The sequence below is a fragment of the Cervus canadensis genome, chromosome 27 (assembly GCF_019320065.1).
Source record: "Cervus canadensis isolate Bull #8, Minnesota chromosome 27, ASM1932006v1, whole genome shotgun sequence".
NCBI classification, from domain to species: Eukaryota; Metazoa; Chordata; class Mammalia; order Artiodactyla; family Cervidae; genus Cervus; species Cervus canadensis.
This window is the reverse complement of record NC_057412.1, coordinates 32,614,841-32,631,863: the sequence shown is the minus strand read 5'-3', so window position 1 is coordinate 32,631,863 and position 17,023 is coordinate 32,614,841. Positions and strand designations below refer to the sequence as shown.

The following is a 17,023-nucleotide window of genomic DNA, read 5'->3' as shown; positions in this document are numbered from 1 at the left end:
ATAAAATAACAAAAGAATATATATATGTTGAACATAAGGATAATTTTAATATTGGACACAGCACATAATTCACTGTTTTTCAATTGTGCAGTGTATTTTACACAAATTAAATATTTGTAGACCAAAAAGCAAACTCTACTAAAGCATCTCAATAAAAATCATCCTGGTTACACTTTCTGGCCACAATATAATGATAAAAATAAGCATCAAATGAAAATATTTGAATACAAAACCTCTAACCCTATCATTTATAACAGCCTCTTCAAAATAACTGTTAAATCAAAGAGGAGCATTTGAATTCATTGGTACACTATTTGGTTTCTACTATTGAGAATGCTAAATAGTAATTCTAATGTAATAGCTCTGTAAATATAATTATATTCTTTTGCTTGGCTTAGAATATGAAATAGACAAAATTTCAGATTCAGAAATTTTTTTGGCCATTTTAAACAGCCAACAACCTAAACTAAAAATCCATTCATATTAATAAGAATTAAGCAAACTAAATAAAGACAAGCAAATAAAAACACATGAGTGTTCTAGCTATAAGCACAAGGAGAAATATCCACAACTATAACCACAAAAAAGAAATAATTATGACTCATATTATTATTTCATAACATGAAATCCTAAGTAAAGACCCAAATAAGAAATGTGTGGAACCCATAAGAAGTCAATTATAAAACTTTTTTGACAAATATGAAGTAAGTCCTAAATAAATTGAGAGATATCATATTCCTCCATGGGAAATCCAATCAGGCCTTTCACATTAATTTTTACTCAAAATTCTATTCCAATAAAAATCTTAACTTTTCTGATATCGCACAAAATTCTCATGTTTACTGAGAGGGAACAAACAGGAAAGAATAAACAAAATTTTGGAGGAGAGTTATTTTGAAAACTCTTGCCCTACAGTTGTTAAAATGTTACAAAATTTACAATAACTTAAAGTAGGATAGACACATGCAACTATCAAGAGAGAAAAATGAAACAGCACAGATTACTGTAAACAGAAGCAGCTAGTAGGTGATAAATTTTACACTTCATACTTATGAGGACAGAACAACTTTTTAAGACACGGTTTAGGACAACAGGCTAACTATTGATCAAGACAGAAGTCATCACACATGATATATAAAAATAAATTACAGCTTGATCAAAAAGCTACATATAAAACAAATAAGATCATTAGAACTGGCAACTATCAACAAATATCCAACTGAGCTTGGGATAGAAAGTTGTAAGCTTACCTCTGGTTTCATGAAACCAAAACCAAACCAAAGTAAAAAAAAACAAAAGCTTGGAAATCTGAACAAAATGAGTGAGAACTCACTACCGTCTCCTCATCGAAACTGAGGTCCAGCACGTTGCAAAAAAAAAAGAAAAAAAGAAAAAAAAAAAAACAAAAGCTTAATCACATAAAATTTAAATGTATATGCCATCACACGTTCAAAGACTATGACATCACCAGTTTGAAGACATCAGCGAAGTGGAAAATTTGCAATATATGACAGGCAAAGCTTTGGAAAACATAAACATGTCTATGGTAATATGAGCAAAAAACACTGGTAGTTAATTTAAAAAGGAGAAACTCAAATGACCATAAAATTTAAAAAATTATAGTTAACTTTTTATTGTTGTTTAATTGCTCAGTCATGCCTGACTCTTTGTGACCCCATGGACTGTAGCTCACCAGGCTCCTCTGTCCATGGAATTCTCCAGGCAAGAATACAGGAGTGGATTGCCATTCCCTTCTCCAGGGGATCTTCCCGACCAAGGGATTGAACCCAGGTCTCCGGCATTGCAGGCAGTTTCTTTCCTTACCATCTGAGGCACCAAGGGTAATCAAATAAATATATATCAACAAGAACTGAGATATATAATATTGGCTATCAATTCCAGAAAATTTTTTTAAATTTTGATATAATGCTTAATTTCTGTAAGAATGCTGAGGTAGAATTATGGAGAATTTTATTCTTTAAATGGGGCTTCTCTGATAGCTCAGTTGGTAAAGAATCCTCCTGCAATGCAGGAGACCCTGGTTCTATTCCTGGGTCAGGAAGATCCCCTGGAAAAGGGATAGGCTACCTACTCCAACATTCCTGGGCTTCCCTTATGACTCAACTGGTAAAGAATCCACCTGCAATGCAGGAGACCTGGGTTCAATCCCTGGATTGGGAAGATTCCCTGGAGAAGGGGAAGGCTACCGACTCCAGTGGGTTGCAAAGAGTAGGACTTGACTGAGTGACTTTCACTTTCACTTTGTTCTTTAAATATTATAAATATATGTTTTCATATATGTTTTCAACAATAAGGAAAATGTTATAAGAATAAAATCACATTTTTATATTTAGAAACACCTGCAAGTAACAAAAAGATAATATTTCTTATTTTTAAATTTTGCAATTCATTTTTGTTTTAAGCTAACAATGAAAATGGGAAAATTTATCTTAAAAAATGAGTCCAGAGGGAGATGCAGTTTCTTCTTCAAATATTTTAGGGTTGAAGGCAACATATTCTATATTTGGATAATGACTGGACTGAGATTAAATGTGGATTTGTATCCCCTAGTTCTATCACTGATGAGCCCCAAGCAATAGGACAAACTATTGGGAATCACCTCCCTCTTGATAAAATGGGGATAATCACTCCTGATAAGATGTGATGGAATGTAGTTGTACATTGGAATACAGCTGTGAAAACTATCAAAAAGTTTGTTCTTAAGCCATTACGAGTGTACTCATGGAATTATGCATAGTTCAGTCAGTAAAGAATCCGCCTTAAACGCAGGAAATACAGGAGACTTGGGTTCAATCCCTCCTTCGGGAAGAGTCCCCTGGAAAAGGAAATGGCAACCCACTCCAGTATTACTGCTGGGAAATCCCATGGACAGAGAAGTCCAGCAGGCTTCAATTCATAAGGTCACAAAGAGTCTGACAAAACTGAGCAACTAAGCCCGCATGCACCATTTTGTTAATTATTTACTTAGCTTGTATGAAGGGCAGGGTATTTCTACTTATCATTTCATCCATTTTCATTTCTACCTTTGTATGCTAATCATAATTTCTCACTCCAAAAGCTCTTACATCCCTATTGTTTTACTATGAAGCCCACATATCTATCTGCATCTTACATGAAATCAGATGTTTTTCTGAACAAAAGTTCCAGCATGTGACACTGGTTTTCATTTAACCTTCTTTAGTCACTGCAGATTTATTGTATACAATTTTACATTGGTGTGGTGCATTTATGTACTTTTTAAAAAGTCCAACACTCTTTACAGCTTTTCTCCACTTCGGTCCTGAAGTAGCAGTGATGTTCAGTGAAAACTTGCAAATACCTTTAGTGAAAGGGCATATTTGGGAAGATATGAATAGAAAGGAAACTTACATAGATTAGAGCTAAATCTTGGTAAACTTATTTAGAACAAAAATGAAGTCTGTCAGGATTATAACCATTCATTTGAAAGCCCTTTCCGAGACTATGACTATGAAGGGAATAATATTAGTTTCTCTCTTCTGATATCTTCCAGGTTGATGATGGCTGATTGAATCCAATCAGGTAACAGGGAAAAAGATCTACAGATGAATGTGAGACAAGATGGTTCTTTGAGAATTTAAAATCCAAGCTCCTTTTCTCAAAACAGAAAGGCTCCAAACTGTACAGTCTAGTCTTTAGTTATGAAAGGTAAGAATAGAGAGTTCCAGTGCTTTTTTCAACTAGAATAAAAAGACCAAAGGGTCTTTGCCTTGTCAAGCACAGCTGCCAAGATTCTAAAGAAAAGCAAAGCTAAAAGATGCTTTGAATTGTTAGCACTGAATTGTAGTGGCTGCCCTGAATAATATTCAGGCAGAATGTTGAAATGACCACTTTCCAAATCTGGAACTCATTATTTCAAGCACTTTTTAATAAGGCACAATGAAAATATGCAACTGATCTATACATCATTACTTGTACCACATAACTAAGTCACCCTTGCTTATACATTGAGCCAAATTAGTCTTTTCCTGAAATGATTTTAGTCCAGAAGTAGTTAGGAATTTTGCTTGCTATGATGAAGAAAACAAAATCATACTTTATATACTTTTAAAAATAACACAAATTCCTCAAAAAGCCAAGTACTGTAAGGCATAAACCAAAACATAATTGGAAAATTAGGGCTTTTTATAGCTAGAGAATTTGCATATAACCTTGAGGGACTTTAACATATATACTGATTTCTACTTACATAAAATATCTATCTCAAAAAAGGCTTTATTTCATTAATTCTCATTATGTGTATGTTAATAAACTGATATATATTAACTTACAAGATGAATAAATAACACAGAGATGAAAGATTCCAATTGAACTGGAGCCAAAGATCACTGTATCTTAGATAAGATTGAAAGTTAAGTATTTGCAAAAGATGAATGAGTATCAATAACTCTTGACTTAACTGAGAACATTTTATTCAATATTAGTTGACATTGTCTTAAAATAGATGAAAGGACTGAAAATGTAACCACATATTGTCCATTTAAAAAAAGAAAAGAAATGACTTCAGCAATGTCAATTCATATTGCATAAAAAATTAAGCTAGTAGGATACTTAAGTGGGTTACTGAGTGAGGTTATACAATATTCTTCCCTTGAGATTTTATTATATAAGAAAAATAGCCATCTGTTTTGGAGATTGTGGGTATAGTAGATTATGTTAAGAAGCTTCTCTGAGGTTTTTTTTTTTTTAATTTTATGAGACAGTTTGAAAGAGTAAAATGCCATAAAGAGAACCACCACTGACTGGAGAAAAAGAAGTTTTGAAGCAATTTTTTAAAAAATCACTCCCACCCAAGGGTATTTGTGAAGAGTTCAGCGTCACAGCTTATTGACAGGTGTTCTTACTCCAGGAAACAGGAGTAAAAGAAGTTTCCCTTTGACACTCTTTGTACCAAGTACTATGGTTCATCTGGTCTGGAGAAACAGATGAAAAAGACTCAACTCTTGCTTCCAAGGACTCAATAGTTTAATGGACAGGAGATATGTGTAAATAAATAAAATACAAACAGCATGGGAACTTCCCTGGTGGTTAAGTGGTTAAGACTCCCCACTTCCACTACAAGGAGAGCAAGTTCAATTCCTGGCTTGGTAACTAAGATCACACATCCCAAATGCCATGTGGAGAGGCCAAACAATTAAAAAAGAAAAAAAATAGCATGATGATGGAAGCATGGAAGTGAGCGAAAGGGCCATAACTAGTGTACAAGAGTGGGTTATTTTTTTTGGCTAAGAATAGGCTCTGGAAAGGAAAACAAATAAACCCGCATTTGGTCAAATGATGAAGAATTTAGTTAGATAGCGTGACAAACTCAATGGACGTGAACATGAGCAAACTCTGGGAGATATCAGAGGACAGGGAAGCCTGGCGTGCTGCAGTCCATGCAGTTGCAAAGAGTTGGACACGACTTAGCGACTGAAAAACAACAATAAGAGTTTGGTAGGTAGAAGGAAGGATATTCAGAGCCAAGGGATGAACAGAGAAGAAAACCACACATGTCAGATAAGTGTGAGCCATTTCCTATTGCTGAAGCGTAATAGCTGCAGGTGGACAAGCAGGAGTGGCAGGAAGTAAACAGGAGCAGAAATACAAAAAGAAAGCTGGGAAAGTGAGGTACATGGCGTGGCTTGTTCCTAGAAGGAAAAGGGGGTGTCACCAAAGCATGGGATAGAACTAATCTCTAAAATTAATTTCGTGAGAATGTGGGACAAATGATTCATGGAAGCAAGGCTAGGTCCAGGGAGATGAGGTTGAAGGTTTTAAAAGAATCCAGGCCAGGCATATTGAGTTAAAGCAAGTTAACAGATGATCAGGAAAACAGATTCAAGAGCCCTATCAGACTGAATTTGAATGGGTATGGAGAAAAACTTTTTTTTTTAACAAAAGAAACTGAATTTTTTCTGACAGGTATGGAATATAACAGGCTTAGACTTGCCTGGTAGCTCAGATGGTAAAGAATCTGCCTACAATGCAAGAGACCTGGGTTTGATCCCTGGGTCAGGAAGATCCCGTGGAGAAGGAAATGGCAGCCCACTCCAGTATCCTTGCCTGGAGAATTCCATGGACAGAGAAACCTGGTGGACTATAGTCCTGGGGGTCACAAAGAGTCGGCACCACTGAACAACTAACATTTTCACTTTCAGATGTTTAAGGAAGGAAGAAGATGAATTTAATTAAGAACCTATTGACAGTGCCTAAGGGTCATTTCTTTGTCAATACAGTGATCTCCAGTGTCTGTAGTTTGATGGGGAGCTTTGGGCTGCATATGCAGAAGAGAGGGGAATTTTCCCAAGCGCAAGTCCCATTGGTGCTACTCAACATTGCTTTACTTGTACCAGGTCATGGCATTAAATAATACTGTGTCACACAGTGAGGAACTGATTCCTCTTCCAATTTTCTTTCCCTTTGGAGTAATCCCTTGAGAGAGTTTCAATTTGGTCAAAATTTGTTTTTAACTTTTTCTATCTCCCTTATAAGCTTCAGGTTCAAGGCTTTTAGCTGGCAATAAGCATCTGATTAAAACAGTATCATCATCATTTTTTGTCATAGTTCTTCTTAAAATCATTTTGTCTCACAGGTAGCAATAATATTGATTTTCCACTAAAACAGAGATAAGAATTTAATTTTTATTTATTGATAATGTTTTATTTAAAATGTGATTCAATTTAAAGAGAAAGTATTTAAAGGAGAAATAGTGTGAAGGAATATAAAAAATCATGAAGGTAGTATGTATTGTTAGGACTTGGATACAGAAAAAGATGACTGTTAATGGGCAATATTGAAACTGAGATTCATCCTCACATTTGGAAAAACTAGGATCCATCATCTTATTTGGGAGTAGCTAACGAAATTATTTCATAAGAAGGTCCAGGAAGGATTCCTTTTTCCCACGGATGGGCTTCAGTGAGTCTGCTAATTGACAAAAATTATTGCAAAGGTTTATACTTATGTGCAATTTTTTTCTAGAAGGCAGTTGAGTAAAGAAGGAGTGAATAGGAGACTAAATATAGAAGGTAGTCAGGAATATTAGAGGGCTTTCTGCTTGCTTGTTTTAAGTATGGGCATGATATGATCTCAGTAATATACTTAAATGATGAAGTCATAAATCAAGACGAGGATAAAGTGGCAGGTGATAAAAGGAATGGTTTATGAAGCAAGGTTCAGATTGGAATGGGGCAGCTGCGGGACCCAGAGCGGAGAGGGAGGTCAGCAGGATTACACAACTGTGAGGAACGGAAGCAGTAAGCAGATAAACATGCAGGAGTTAGAAGTGGTGAGGGACCTTCACTCCTGGGAGCCTCTGAATCCCCAGGAAAGAATTACCCTAAGAGCGAAGGGGACAGAGACAGAGTTAATTTTGAGAAGGGTGGCAAGGTGCGGTCCACTTGCTGAAAAGAACTAGAGAGGATGTCCCCCCAGTAAAACAGGTTAAAAAAAAAAGATGTGATGAGAAGTTGAGTGTCCAAATGATATTAGAACTAAGGCTTTACAGTAGCATCCATTAGAATAGTTTATACCAAAGTCCCAGGCAGCACTTAGCTTTAGGAATGCAGAAGATTGATCAAAGGACTGATCCAGATCTGAGCGTTTGTGAGCAAAGGTCCCTGTTCTGTCATGCTAGTTCTATCCTTCACTAGTTTCTGGAATTTCATCTCTACCACTTATTAAGGGGTTTTACTCCCACCATTGTCCTTTTTTTTTTTTTTTTTAAAGAAATCAACATTAGACAGTAAAGAATTCTCCTGCAATGCAGGAGACCGCGGTTCAATCCCTGGGTTGGGAAGATTCCCCAGAGAATGGAACGGCCACCCCTTCCAGTATTCTTGTCTGGGGAACCCCATGAACAGAGGAGCCTGGAGGGCTACCGTCCATGGGGTTGTAAAGAGTTGGAAACGACTGAGCACTCAGACATATTTCTGTCTAGTTCATTCTCGTTGGTCTAATTCCAACATTAAAGCTCCCATATTAAGAACAAATCTCCATGGTCTGCTCCAGCTACTTTTAATCCACTTCTTGAGGGACTTACTTTATACAGAGCATTCACTTCCTCACTTCCTCACTTCCCATTCTTACTTCTGTACCATTATTATTTTAAAGTGCAAATAATCATTCAGATTTACGTATAGATTTAGTATTTTAAATAATTAACCTATGTGCACATAACTCGAAGGTACTGACATCTACATAAGATTTAATCTCCCTTTTCTACTACCATTCACTCCCCCTGCCCCCTGTAGGTAAACACTATAATCCATTCTGTCAGTATACACTTTCAAAAATAGGTTCATTTTTGTTCTTTAACAAATGATAACACAACATTCACATAGCATTATAACTTTTTCTAAATATACCTTGAAGATCTTTTCATATTAGTATATAGAATGCAGCCTTAATAATTCTAGCAGCTAGGTAATATTCCATTGAATGGATATACATGGCTTATTTTGCTTGTTTTCCATTTATAAGTGTTAATTGTTTTCAATTATTATAAAAGGCTTCAGGGAATACGTTTGAACAAATATTATTTGTTCAAAGTAAAAATACGTCCATAAGATATATCCTAGGATTGAACTCACAAGGTCACCAGTTTTTATTCAATCCTTATCAGTCAATCTTTTGTCACCATCATTTCAACTGAAATAACTCTTCTCAAGGTCATAATTCCAAGGTAATTCTTTGTCCTCATATAATTTAACTCTTCCATAGCACTGGACTTAGTTAATCATCACTTCCTCCTGCTTAAATACTTTCTTTTCTCAGCTTTCAAGATCTTATATCCTTCTAGATTTACCCTTATTTCACTGATTGCTACATCTCAGTTTCCTTTTCTGGCTCCTGTTCTTTTGAGTGTCCATATTTTGAGTTGTTTTAGGGATCTTTTCTCAGTCTGATCCTTTAAATACATTCTCTTCTTAAATCATTTTTGTAAAGTCCCATTGTTTTAAATACCAGTTATACACTGATGCTTGCACCTAAATATCTAATCAAAGTGTGAGTGTCCATTTCTCAGTCGCGTCCAACTCTTTTTGCCACCCCAGAAACTGTAACATGCCAGGTTCCTCTGCCCATGGGATTCTCCAGGCAAGAATACTGGAGCGGGTGAATACAGGGGGTCTTCCTTATCCAGGGATCGAACCCAGGTCTTCCGCATTGCAGGCAGATTCTTTACTGTCTGAGCCCCTAGGGGAAGCCCCCAGAATATCTAATAGGCTGCTCAAAACTTAACTGCTTCTCCTTAATCTTCCTAAATCAGCTGGTGACAAATGCATTCTTCCACTTACTCTGGTCATAAATCTCAACACGAGCCTTGGTTTCTTTCCTTCTGTCAGCAGCCACCTCTAATCCTTCATCACGTCTTGTCACCCTTACCTCCAAATGCATCCAGAATTCTGCCACTTCTCATTATTTCCATGGCTATCACTCTGGCTGAAGAATAGGCTAAGAAATTCTAGTATCCTCTTAACAACCTCCTTACCTCCCCTCTTATCTTTCAAGAGATATCTTGACACAATAATAAGAGGTTCCTGGTAAAAGTTTCCCACTAGAAATTCCTTAATGATTTCCCATCATACAGAGAACACAGATATTCCATACCATGGGCTAACAGACCACATACTACTTTTGAGAAAAGGAAATACCACTAAGGAATGGCAGAAATTATCAGGTCAATACTGCCCTTCCTTTTTAATACTTCTATGTACTCATTGATATAATTTTTGCCTATTTATGTCCATCCCTGGGCTCTAAAACATTGCTCTTTATATTTTTCAAGTGGAAGTACTAGTTTCTGTTACAGATGCCAATTTCAAGTTTCCCTACAGCACTTCAAGTGTACTTCACTTTTAGAAAAGAAATTAGTATCTGTCACCTGTCTAATTTAAGGCTGAGGGAGTGGAAAGCAAGGTTTCTCACTTGACTGTGATATCGGGCACAGGGCTGTGGCTCTATATCAGACCAGTACAGAAGCCTCCTTAGGGCTCTTAGGACTCCACCACCTAAGGATTGTCAGTGCTTTGTTAATAGCAATCAGGCAGTAACACTGCATCTCGTTTACTCGGCCTCAAACAGGATCCTCCCCACCTCGTAAACTAAAATTGAAAAAAGAGAATCCTGCCATGGCTTTTCAAATATTATCACGTCCATGTTGTTTCACATCAGCCGTGTATTACTATTATACCAGACGCTCAGCTCAGCTCAGTCGCTCAGACGTGTCCGACTCTTTGCGACTCCATGGACGGCAGCACACCAGGCCTCCCTGTCCATCACCAACTCCCAGAGCTTACTCAAACTCATGTCCATCGAGTTGGTGATGCCATCCAACCATCTCATCCTTTGTCATCCCCTTCTCCTCCTGCCCTCAATCTTTCCCAGCAAGTACCTTTCAAAAATCTTTGAAATAATTTCAGTAACAGTTAATCAAATTTAAAAGGACCACATTGACTAGATAAGAAAAAGATAAGAAAATTCAAACTATCACTCCTCTCACTTGTAATTTAGAATTAAGTTATAAATTTACAAGTCTTTGAAAAGAGACAGGAACCCAATTTTAAATTAAAAAAATTTTTAATTTCCTAAGAAATATGAATATGTTGCATTATTTTTATCAGCATCTTTATGTAAGTCTTTTTAAGAACAATATGCCTAAAAACTTTATAAAGTAGCTTAGTAATACATTTATGTATTTAAAACAATGAAAAAACTGCCTTTACAAATGTGCTACTATGGCTTAATCCCAGCCATCTATAAAATTTGCCTGTGATGTAAAGCAGCAAAAACTGAATTATTCTTTAAATCTCATTCCAACAGAGATCCTTATAAACTGCTAAACTCCGGGAGTTGGTGATGGACAGGGAGGCCTGGCGTGCTGCGGTTCATGGGGTGGCAAAGAGTCGGACACCACTGAGCAACTGAACTGAACTGAACTGAACTGAAGACAGAACAACCCCTTGATACACCTTAAGCTCATAAGCTCTGTAATAAGTCTTAGTGGATGAAGCTTGACAAATGATTCACACTGACCCAAGGAGGTATAGGAAAATATACTAAAATTCCCTTGGACAAAATAAATAAATAAATAAGTTCTTTTTCATATCTGGGAACTCCTCAGCTAATACAGGGGGCTTGCCCCTGGTGGCTCAGCTGTAAAGAATCTGCCTGCAATGCAGGAGACACAGATTCAATCCCTGGGTCAGGAAGATCCCCTGGGGGAGGGAAAAGGCAACCTGCTCCAGTATCCTTGCTTGGGAAATCCCATGGACAGAGGAGCCTGGTGGGCTACAGTCTCTGGAGTGGCAATAAGAGTTGCACACGACTTAGCGGCTAAACAACAGCAGCAGCAAAGCTAGTACAGGTAGGTATAATATTTGTTCTACAAACATCTGGGTTTAATGAACTATCTATCCAAAGCATAGAACACAACTTCGGATTGGAAACAGTGAATAACTACTTTCCTTATCAAGCCAGACCCTGTCACAGATCAGAAGGGGTGGAGGGGAGCAAGAAGGACACTTTCCTGGGATACACAAAGTGATGATACTTGAACTTGCTTATGTGTTTGAAGGAGAAAAGGAAAGACAAGGAGGAACAGCATCTTCAAGCCCAGAGGGAAGACAGAGTCTTGCTTAGGTTCGCTTTGGCTGTTGCCACTCCCACTTCTTCAGTGAAAGCCAGCTCAGAGTCTAGTCCGCCTCTCTCATCTAACACATAGACATCGGGGCAACTCAGACTTAGGGGTCATTAGATTGTTCATCAACAAATAAAATTTTAAAGATCTGGATGTAAATGGAACCAGGAGAAAACCATTTTGAATGTGCTTCATTTTACTGGCTTTGGGTATAGCAAACCAAACTGCAACGATATAACAGCACAGATATTCCAGAAAAACCGAGGGGCGGGGAGGGTGATGCCTCCTGCTTATACGTCATCTGAGATGTTCACTTAACAAATCAGCTTCACTACAGTACAACTGTCAAGGTGGCTGGGCCGTACTTTACATGCAGCAAAAGTCTTCTCAAGGTTTCTTCCAGAGCGCATTTTCTGTTCCCACCTTATCGGGTCCACCTCTTTCATGCAAATGAAAATCACCCAAAACCCAAACACAGCACTGAGGCATCCAAAATGCAAATCTCTGGTTGTATTCTTCCTCCTCGTCTCCCGTCTCCTCCATTCCTCAACTTTCCGGGTACACGATGCGGCTCTCCCAGCTTCCGGAGGGACAGAAGCCTTGAGAATGAACCCTCACTCCAATCCCCGTTTCACCTTTGCTCCTAAATCAGAAGGTGCCTTCCTTCGACGCGCAGGACCCACAGCAGCCCAGCACTTTGCTAACGCGAGGTGGAAGGTCTCTCCCGCCCTTTTAGCTCGGGGGTTCCTACCCTCGGGAAATCAAGTAGAAAACTGCTGCTTCCCCGCCGCCACCTCCCGCGCCATCTACGCTTCCGCTCGGCTCCTGACATCCCTCTAATTCCTTTCCCCAGAGTTCTCCGCAGATCCCCCCAGAGGGATGTATTCAAGACTCTCCCGTCTGTCCTTCCAGGGCTGCATTCTGGCCCGAGCCCCTCTCTCTCCACCACAACGCAGGAACGCTGGGAGCGTGGCCCCGAAGTGGGGTGTCGCCGGCTCGGGCCGCCACCCCTCACCCCAGCGACGGGGCCGGGCCCCCGCCTCCCAGCCTGGACCACCTTCTCCGCCTTGCCCATCCCTGCTTCCCACAACTTCAGCCCGGCGGAGCAGAGGTTGTACGCCGAGTGCTAAAGGGCGATTCTGGAATTCCAGGGCTGCTGTTTTGCCCCAGAAGAACTGAAGGAAAGGAATTCGGCTACAGCCCCGCACGGCTTCCCGGCCCTCCCGCCCACGGCAGGCGCTGCCCGGGGCTCCCCCGCGCCCCTTCCCCACCTGCGCTCCGGCCGCGGGCACGGCGCGCTCTCCCGGGCTGAGCGCCGAGCCGCACACTCACCCCGAGCGCTCGCCGCTGCAGTCCGGAGCAGGAAAGGTGTATCCCGGGCCCCCCAGGTAGGGGAGGGCGCGGGCGGGCAGGGGCTGCGGCGCGGGCCGCCGGCAGCCGCCGGGCGGAGGGCGGCGCGTCCCGGCTGCTCTCGGGCCCGCCGAGCTGACTGCGCGCTGCGGGACTCTGGCTGAGCGCCGGGGCGGGTCCCGAGCGCGGGTGGGCGGACGCCCCGGGCTCTCTACCACCCGGAATACTCCTCTCCTGGTGCCCTCATCCCTTGCTTCCTTCAACACCCCTTTTTCATCTATCTTCTTTCACTTTTCCGCCTCCTCTCTCTTCTCTCTTCCTTTTCCTCCCTCCCTTTCCACTGATGCGTGGAGAAGGGCGGGGGAGGAAAAAAGTGCCGTCTCTTTAACTTGAGTGATACCTTGCAGATTATCTGTTCATGGAATCTGGAAATGACGTGAATAACCTTTCTGAAAGCATCTAAAATATAACGACTTTAATCTCCTTCCACCACCACCCCACCCCACCTTTTTTTTTTTTTTGCTTCTCCTTCCCAGTGGTTCTTTTTATCCGGTTGGGTGGCTAGGTCAGATACGGAAAGCGAAGAGGGAGTAATAGCGGGCGGTCCTCGGAAGTGGGACTGAAAACCATCCACCGAGAGAACCCAGAGATCTCTTTATCCACAATTTCATAAAGCAGCCATTGCCTGAATATAATTGTGATTGAGATGGAAGAGGAGAAGGCAGATAGGCAGGGTAATGGGGCCAGGGTTTAGTTAAGGCTTTATTCCATGCTATCTGTAGTGGTTTACTCTCCAGATGCGTTAGAATTCATCTCTAGTCTTATGACCTGGATTTGACCTTGAGAAAATACTTGGCCTTTCCAGTTCCTGGCCTTAAATCTCTTCTTTAATCCAATGTTTTTGTAGCCCAGTAGACTGACTGCCTTCAGTTGCAGGCTATCAGAACTCCAAAGACCTGTGTTGACTTTGATCCTAGGCTGGAAAGATCCCCTGGAGGAGGAAATGGCAACCCACTCCAGTATCCTTGCTTGGAAAATCCTGTGGACAGAGGAGCCTGATATGGCTACAGTCCATGGGGTTACAAAGAGTGGGCCATGACTGAGCAATTTAGCAAGCAGGGAAGCTTGAATGCTTCTTGGTAATGTAAAAGAGCAGGACCCTATGTGGCCTTCCCTCCGCCTGCCTCTTGTCTATAGAAAAATTTTGGCCTCCTAGGCCTTCCTCAAGGTCCAAAGAATACATTTAATTGGAGCAGGAGAAAATGGAGAAGGAAAGGAAAACTGTTAAGCAAGACAGAATAATAATAGTTTAGCTATTAAACCAAGTCAGGGACCTTTAGTTTCCCCTCAAGGACCATAGATAATATTCTGAGCCATATCCTTTGAGCTGTTTGGCAGATACTGAAACCTCTACCAAGTGGAAGAAGTTAATTGTATGCTGCCCATAAGCAGGTAGGCCTTGGATGGGTTGAAACCAGGTTGATGATGTTGACTCATTACCTGTCCACAAGCTGATCATACACTCCACAACCCCTGTCTTCACCTTGCCTTTAAAAACCTTTTCTTGGGACTTTGCTAGTGGTCCAGTGGTTAGGACTTGGAACTTTCACTGCAGGGGCCTAGGGTTCAATCCCTGGTGAGGGAACTAAGATCTGGCAAGTCATGCAGTGTGGCAAAAAAAAGTGAAAAGTGTTTCCCTGAAAGTCAGCTAGGAATTCAGGTCTCTTGAGCATTAGCTGCCTGAACTCTATACTTGGTGTCCTTCAATAAATGCTACACGTTCCCTTATCACAACCCAGTGTAGTAGATTGGCTTAACTGCATGTATGTGCTTGGAACCAAGTTTGGTTCTGTATCAGGAGGTGGCAGTTTTCCAGCACTAGACCAGGTCTCTCATGCTGGTATGGTGGGACAGATATTTTGTACAGAGCCCAAGTGGATCCACCCAGGACCGAGTCTACCCTGAGTTTACTGTCTTAAGTGTTTTTTTTCCAGAAAGGAACTCCAGTCATTGAAAGCTTCTTTCTGCTGTCTCACCTCACAAAATTTTCTGCCATCCGAAGATGATCTGTAAATGTTTCTTATAGACTAAACGTGTATTTTCCAGCCCATCTTTCTTCTGTTGGTGAGCTCATGCTTGTTCTCTGACATCATATATTTAAATGAGATCCTGTATGTAAAACACTAAAAATAATTCTTGGCATTTAGTACTCAAGAACTGTTAGCTGAACTATTATGGGTAATGACTTTGGGTTATCATTAGCATTTATTTCATGTTTTTATTCACCCATGTAATTCTTAAACCTCAATTCCCTGTGCCATGATTTGCATGATTCCCACCCTTATCTTACAGCTGTCTGACTATGTGGTTATGGCTATTCATTTAGGAAAGCATAGTGAAAATATTCCAAGAGGAAATCGAGATTTATAACCTTCCTAATGAACCAACCACAGTAATTTCCATAGAGGATAAACATTGATTACCCCAATTTTACACTTGTTGCCAGAGTAATTTGTAACAAATATTTGTAGATGACAGCCATGGAGAGAGTCCAGGTTTATACCACCTCAACAAACAGATTAGGAGTGTATCTACCCGCTGCACTGAGGCATCTTTCCAGGTGCCATGTTAGGACTTGTGCTGGGAAAGATTGAAGGCGGGAGGAGAAGGTGACGACAGAGGATGAGATGGTTGGATGGCATCACTGACGCGGTGGACATGAGTTTGAGTAGGCTCCGGGAGTGGTTGATGGACAGGGGAGCCTGCAGTCTATGGGGTTGCAAAGAGTTGGACACGACTGAGTGACTGAACTGAACTGAATTGGAGCTAATAATTCTATAATACATTTGGGGGAGTAGAATATATTTAGTGAAGATGTATGAAAAGTCTCACCTGTAATGTGAAGAGGATGTAAGGTGCTTCTACTATTGCTACTTCAGCAAACAAATTTGCTTAGCTATCAGTGATGAAAATGCCCCTTGCAAGCTGCAACATGACATTGTGCTCTAGAGATACTCCATTTGCTATTCAGTACACAGATTCTTAATCCGGTAAGGACACAGTCGCAGCATTCAGCCAGGGTTACTCTGAGTAAGTGGAGGATGAGTAATTAGGATGCTTCTTTAGATATCTTATTGCATTTTAAAAGCCTGATTCTCAGAGAGAAAAAGACTCAAATCTCAGTTTTTAAGTTTACAGTTTTTAAGTCTTTTGTGTGAATTAAGTCATCACAAACAAATTCTTTCAAAAGCTTAGTTGAAAGATCCAGAAAGTGTCAGTGCTTAAAGGTTTTGTTTATTTTTAATTTTAAATATGTAAGGATACTACATATATTAATAGATAAGACACTGATAATCTATTGCTTAATCTTTGGCGAGAAAGTTTTCATGAAATGGCACTATTTGGATAATATATCTATCCTAGTGAAGACTAAGTTGATGTTCTTTTGTTTCTTTCAATTAAGCTGACTGCACCACGATAATTGTAAAACTCAGCCATAAGGTGCAAAATGAATGAAAAAGCTGGAAAGCTGTAAAAGAACGTAAATAGTTTAGAAGGACACAAGTAGTGCAGACCTAAATAATGTAACCTTGACTTAACGACTATGTTTTCCTTGAATTATTTGGCTAACTACAGAAGATTAACTTGACCTCATAAACCTCACAAGTAAGATCCACTGACTCATTCTATGACATTAAAAGGTCACTTTTCAAAAGCATTATTTTAAGTAGCTTTTTTTTTTATTTTGGAAAAAAGACTGCAGAGTAAAATGAAAATTCATAATGCAAAGTAAATCAATAAAATAAGCAACCTCTCCCTAAGTTTATGGGAAAGCATTTAATTTCTTTGTAATAATTCAGATTGACTTCATTCGTTCATTAAATTCATCAGATGATTGCTCAGTTCTTTTGGAAGAAAGTCAAATACAAAGGTATGAAGAGGTTGAATAAATATAATTTAATAATTCCATAATACATGAGATAATCCCTGTTACAAAATAATGATTGTTTTCTT

At 39.8% G+C, this 17,023-nt stretch overlaps 1 pseudogene; it reads left to right on the top strand.

The window, feature by feature from the left end:
- Nucleotides 1-1,274: 1,274 nt before the first annotated feature.
- Nucleotides 1,275-1,361, top strand: LOC122429034 (annotated as a pseudogene).
- Nucleotides 1,362-17,023: the final 15,662 nt, after the last annotated feature.